Source organism: Phodopus roborovskii, unplaced genomic scaffold, assembly GCF_943737965.1.
Source record: "Phodopus roborovskii unplaced genomic scaffold, PHOROB, whole genome shotgun sequence".
NCBI lineage: Eukaryota > Metazoa > Chordata > Mammalia > Rodentia > Cricetidae > Phodopus > Phodopus roborovskii.
Window position 1 is genome coordinate 67,808 of NW_026126790.1, and position 7,033 is coordinate 74,840.

The 7,033-nt window shown below is 37.3% G+C and overlaps 1 non-coding gene across 1 annotated transcript; it reads left to right on the forward strand.

Annotated features, from left to right (window-relative positions):
- Positions 1-5,337: 5,337 nt before the first annotated feature.
- LOC127214595 (small nucleolar RNA SNORA61) lies at positions 5,338-5,466 on the forward strand. The gene has a single exon (XR_007833874.1). It is a non-coding gene; the product is annotated as a small nucleolar RNA SNORA61 (small nucleolar RNA).
- The last annotated feature ends 1,567 nt before the right edge of the window (positions 5,467-7,033 follow it).

Sequence of the window (7,033 nt, forward strand, 5' to 3'; positions counted from 1 at the left end):
CTTTATCCATTCTTCAGTTGAAGGGCATGTTGGTTGCTTCCAGATTCTTGTGATTACAAACCATGCTTCCATGAACATAGTAGAACAGAAATCTGTGTTGCATGGATGTGGATCAGTTGGGTATATGCCTAAGATGGCGATTGCCGGGGCCTGTGGTAGACTGATTCCCATTTTCCTGAGGAACCGCCTTAATGATCTCCAAAATAACTGGACAACTTTGCACTCTCACCAACAGTGGAGGAGTGTTCCCCTTTCTCCACATCCTGTCCAGCATAAGTTGTTCTTGGTGTTTCTAATTTTAGCCAATCTGGCAGCAGTAAGATGGTATCTCGAAGTTCCTTTATTTGCATTTCCCTGATAGCTAAGGACTGTGAGTACATTCTTTAGTGCCCTTCAGCCTTTTAAATTTCCTCTATTGAGAGTTCTCTATTAAGGTCTGGACCCCATTTTTAATAGGGTTATTTGGTATTTTGTTGACTAGTTTCTTGAGTTCTTTGTATATTTTGGAGATCAGCCCTCTGTCAGATGTAGGATCGGTGAAGATATTTTCCCAGTCTGTGGGCTGCCGTTTGGTCTTGTCAACTGTGTCCTTTGCCTTATAGAAGCTTCTCAGTTGGGGAGGTCCCATTTATTAATTGTACATCTCAGTGTCTGTGCTACTAGAGTTATGTTCAGGAAGCAGTCTTCTGTACCAGTTTGTTCAAGGGTAATTCCCACTTTCTCTTCTATGAGGTTCTACGAGTTTCAGTGTGGAAGGACTTATGATGAGGTCTTTGATCCACTTGGACTTGAGTTTTGTGGATGGCGATAGACATGGGTCTATCTGCAGTCATTTACCCACCATCATCCAGTTGTGCCAGCACCATTTGTTGAAGATGTTTTCCTCCTCACGTTATATACTTTCAGCTGTTTTGTCCTAAATCAGGTGTCCGTAGCTGTGTGGGTTAATGGCAGAATATTTGATTTAATTTCATTGGTGACCTTGTCTATTTTTGTGCCAATACCAGGCTGTTTTCAGGACTATAGGTCTGTTGTAGAGCTTAAAGTTGAGGATGGTGATGCCTCCTGGAGTTTCTTTATTGTACAGGATTGTTTTAGCTATCCTGATTTTATTTCTCTTTCTGTATAAAGTTGATTATTATCCTTTCAAGGATATTGAAGAATTGATTGAGCACAAATATTGATTGGAAACCCACTATTTTCCTTTCAGTTTAGGCACTGGGAATATAAATAAAAGTACCATACTTCTTACAGAGTTTAAATTAATGTGAAGCAGGGACATGATGATTAGAGAACAAAACAAGATGTGACGAGAAATAATGGAACAAAATAAGAGATATTGGTTTAGTTAGGGTACCGAGAAAGCCTTCTTTAAGATGATAGTGGGACCCCACATCTGAATGAAACAAAGATTCAAAAATGCAAGCACATAGAACACCACATAGTGAAAAAAATAAAAAGAAGGAAAGAAAAAGCTTGAAAGATGAAAGACCTTACCATACAGATGTGCTGGGCACACCAAAAATGAAGAAAGCCAATGGCAATAGATAGCAACAAAGAAAAGAGACATAGAATAGTCTATAGCTTCTCACAAGGTGGGTATGGTAAACTTGGTCCTGAGAATCTTGTTTTAAGTCTGTTTAAAACATTTGAGGGGGGTGCAGGAAAGACTGTGACAGTATGCACAATTTATGTTTTAGGAGTTATTCTGAGTTTACAGAGAAAAGACAGTGTAGGAAGATATAAAGACATTCATAGGGCTACTGTAATGAACCAACTACTGCTAATGATGGCTTTAACCAGAGTATTGGTAGATGATAAAAAGCCATCAGATTAAAGGTTAAGAAATTTGACAGAATTTGATGATAAGACAAACAAATGTGGGACACAAAAGGGGCACTGAAGGATGACTAGCAGCTGCCCTGTTCACAAATACAATGATACTGCCATTTAGTAACTACAACAAAGAATATTAAGCAAGCCTAACTTGCGCAGAAGAAAGGAGTCAGATTTATATACAATAGGAAGTTCCATCCAAAGACACCGCTCAGATTCCTGGACTCATGTCAGCATGAGTTTAAGGCAATAATCTGATAAATGTTACCAGATACTGAGAAAGGTAGCTTGGGAATTCCAACATATTCACATTTTGTTCATGAAGAAAATCGTCCAAGACAAAATAACATTCTTAAAAATGAATGATGTAGCCAGGTGATGTAGGGCACTCCTTTAAAACTAGCAGTCAGGAAGCAAAGGCAGGTGGATCTCTCTTAGTTCAAGGCCAGCCTGGTCTACAGAGTGAGTTCCAGGATAGGCTGCAAAGCTACACAGACAAATCCTGTCTTGAAAACACAAACAAACACCAAATTAAAAAAAAAAAAAGAAACAACATGAATGATTCTATGTAATTGATAACATCCAATAATCAATGTGTAAAGCCTCTAATACATAAAATGCATTTAAAGACATTTCACTTGCCATTCACTGGAGTTACCAAACACCTCTCACCTGTGAAGCATCCTTTCATTGTCTTGGTACAGCTCCCTCATCACTGTGATTTTCCTTTGAAGCTTCTGTTTCTCGATTTCAAGTTGTGTATTACCTGACTGCAAAGACACTTGTTCAGACTTGAGACTTCGCATATGCTCTAGACAAAGGTACAAAATCATAAAGAAACTAAAGGAATTAAAGTCTTCAGTTCTTAATAAAGAAATTAAAGGAATTTCATACAATTAAAAACATATTAAAAATATTAACGATACACAAAGTTGGTCAGATCACTGTGACTTCAAAACCCACCTACTTTATAAAGATACACAGAGAAGCCTGTCTTGAAAACAAAAATCCTTAATCACATGCCTAGGGTTTTTTTAAATGTATATGGAATCACTCAGACAATATACAATTAAAAATATGTCTTAAAATTTAGTGGCTAGAGATGGTAAGGAGAGTGTTTGTTTTTCCAAAGGTCCTGAGTTCAGATCTCAGAAACTACATGGTGGCTCACACAATCTGTAATGGGGTCTGGTGCCCTCATCTGGCTTGCAGGTGTGCATCCAGTCAGAAAATTGTATACATAATAAATAAATAAATCTTAAAGAAAAAAAAGATAATTGACAAGATTGGACATGCCCAGGGACATACAGCTATAGACAATTACTATACACAACAGTTCAGTTACTAGTACCATAATAAATCAGTCTTTTTTTTAGTCTAAATTGTTCATGTGCTGTCATTCAAACTAGCTGATAATAAGTGTTCATTTCCAGTTTCCTGAGAGACCAAGACTCAAACAAAATGAAGACTGGAAAGAATAATGACTTTTACATTATTTCAACTGCTATACTACTGAATCACCCACAAAATTGGGGAGATAGCTCAGTCAGTAAGGTACTGGCTAAACAAACATGAGGACCAAAGTTTGGGTCATGAGCACCCATATAAGACCTGTCTGAGTGCTGAAAATGGAAAAAACATGTTCCCAAGGGCTTACTGAGCAGCACAATCCAGGTTTAATGACAGCTTTCTCAATGAATAAGGGGGAAAGGAATTGAAGGAAAGCCTGAATATCTACCTTTGTCCTCTATATACATATGAATACAGACACACACAAAATGGATTAACAATTATAAGTGATTGTGAATTCTGTATGAACTAGCACACCATTATTTTTACATATCTCACTTTTCTTTCATTATGATTAATACAACTCTACACAGCTCTAATATTAAAATGAGAACCTCAACTCTGACCTGCTCTAAGGTATCATTCCCAAAACATATGTGAACCAATCGAATACAAGAAAAAAATGCACTATACTTCAAAAGGGCAGTTTCAAAATCATAACAAGGAAAAGTTTAGTAACTATGTGCAATGGGATGTTATTATTCTAAAATGCAAGCTAAATAAACATATGGACCAAAAGAAAAGTTTGTGTCGATACAGTAATAGCAAAGGGAAAATATACAGGAAATCATGAATAGTTGACTTCTGCAAAAATTGTAAAGCTATATCAGAAAAAAAAATGCCCATCCATGCTGTCTGCCAGATCTAACAAGTCATTTATCAAGAAATCAATGGTCAATACAAGCTGTAATATAATTGAATCATACTAATGCAAAGAAGCCTTAAAAAACAACACAAATTATTTTACCATTATACACTCAAGCTCTTTTTTCTAGTGTCTGACTTTATCTCATTTTAAAACTTTTAAAACTAAGTGTTTGGGAGACGTGGAGGGCAGGGGCTCAGAGGGAAGGGGACTGGGAAAAAGTATAGCTCAATTCAAAAAACGTTTGTGTGTGTGTGTGTGTGTGTGTGTGTGTGTGTGTGTGTGTGTGTGAGTGTTCACCTCAGCCTGCATGCCCAGGTGGGCAAAGGTCAGAGGACAACTAGCAGGGGTCTGTTCTCTCCTTCCACTGGAGACTGAATTCAGACCATCAGGCTCAGAAGAAGGGGCTTTTATGCACTGAACCCAGACACTATAATAGGGCACTGTACAGGCCAGGTGCAGTAATTTTAAGCCTATATAAAGCAGACATGTGAGAAGCTGATATAGAAATGTGAGGACTTCAAGAAGCCTGGGGTTACATAGAAACATGCATTTAAAGGAAGGACACTATAAATTACCAAAAAGGCCAGAATCTATGGGAGATGAGAGATGGTTAGTGAAAAATGCTCCCATATGTTAAAAATTAATTATTGAAAAATTTTATGACGCATTAAGGAAAGAATGTTGGGGCTGGAGACATGGCTCAGCAGTTAAGAGCAATGAATGCTCTTCCAGAGAACCTTGGCTCAATTCCGATCACCCACAGGGCAGCTCAAAACTGTCTGTAACTCCAGTTCCAGAGGATCTGACACTCTCACACAGACATATATGTGAGCAAACTCCCAATAATGTAAATAAATAAAAAACATTAAATAATTTTTTAAAACCTCATGGAAAAAGAAAAGGTGCATTTGGAGGAACGCTCTACACACACAAGAGTTTCCCATATTATTTGGTGGGGGGGGGATTAAGACTGGCCAAGAGAAGGAGTAAACAATGGAATAACTGGTGAACTAATTGCTTGCTACACTGGTACTTCCTACTAAGATACATGTACGTTAATGTATGCCTCGATAAAGCTGCCTTGAAAACAGAGTGCCTATTCCTCTCTGTATCTTCCACACTGTTAATACTATTCTCAGATAGCAGCATTTTTTTAATTAGACTAGTGTTTTTTCAGGTCTAATAACAATACAATTAGTATAATCAGTGAGAAGGGCAATTTAATCCAATGGTTCAATCTTTTTTAAGCATTTTGCTCATTAAAAGTCTTAAAGGCCTTTGAGACCCTTTTGGTCTTTTTCTCATCAGATCTCAACCCTGGTCCTGAAGGTTATAAAGAAGATAAAGTACACTGAAGCTGGCCTCACAACGATGAAGTCTGGTATAGAGCATAGGTCCAGATTCAAATGGTTCTGGCTATCGTTTGGAAGACAGAATAAGTTAAGAATGAAAAGGAAGAAATGTGAAGTTCTGGGCAGCCGTGGCAATGGTTGACTACATATTGACGTTTCTTGTATTCATTGAGAGGATTATTTTGTTGATGTTGATTTCTGGTAGGTTTATATTCAGCTGTGTAATCAGTGAAGGGGCTTTGCCTGTGATCATAGGTGTAGAGTTAGAAACAGGCAGGAAAAGCATCAGGCAGGTAAAATCGACCACATACTAGGTGACATAACAAACCTCAACAGATACAAGAGAATAGGAATAGTCCCCTGTATCTTATCAGACCACCATGCTTTAAAATTGGAATTCAACCACAACACAAATAGCAGAAAACCTGCAAACTCAAGGAAACTGAACAATGTGCAATTGTACCACTCCTAGGTCAAAGAGGAAATAAACAAAAAAATTAAGGACTTTCTGATATTCAACGAGAATGAGGACACAATATGCCCGAACTTATGGGACACCTTGAAAGCATTGCTACGAGGGATGTTCATTGCACTAAGTGCCCATATGAAGAAAACAGAGGATAGTCACATAAGAGAATTAACAGCGCAACTGTAAGCCTTAGAACAGAGAGAAGTGAACTCACCCGTAGAAGTAGATGCCAGGAAATAATCAACTTGATGGCTGAAATCAACAAAATAGAAACCAGGAAAACAAAAAAAAAAAAATCAATGCAACGAAGAATTGGTTTTCTGAGAAAATCAACAAGATAGACAAACCTTTATCCAAATTAACGAAAAAGCAGAGAGAGAATATGCAAATTAACAAAATCAGAAACGAAAAGGGGAATATAACAACAGAGGAAATGCAGACAATTTTCAGGTCATACTTTGAAAATCTGCATTCCACAAAAATTGAAATTCAAAGGAAATGGACAAATTTCTGGATAATTATAACTTACCAAATTAAATTAAGAACAGAAAAACAACTTAAATAGACCTAAAACCTGCAAAGAAATAGAAGCAGTCATCGAAAGCCTTCCAACCAAAAAAGTCCAGAGCCAGATGGATTCAGTGCAGAATTCTACCAAACACTAAAGGAAGAACTAATACCACTACTCCTCAAACTATTCCACAAAATAGAAACAGAAGGTTCATTGCCAAACTCTGTTTATGAGGCCACAATAACCTTGGTACCCAAGCCTCACAAAGACACAACTAAGAAAGAAAACTATAGACCAATATCCCTGATGAATATCGATGCAAAAATACTCAATAAAATACTGGCAAACTGAATTCAAGAATACATCAGAGAAATCATACTCCATGACCAAGTAGGCTTCATCCCTGGAATGCAGGATGGTTTATCACACAAAAATCTATCAAGGTGATCCACCATATAAACAAACAGAAAAAGAAAAACCATATGATTATCTCCCTAGATGCTGAAAACTCTTTCTACAAAATTCAACACCCTTTCATGATAAAGGTCTTGGAGAGGTCAGGGATAATAGGATCATACCTAAACATAATAAGAACCATATACAGCAAACCAACTGCCAACATCAAACTGAATGGAGAGAAACTTAAG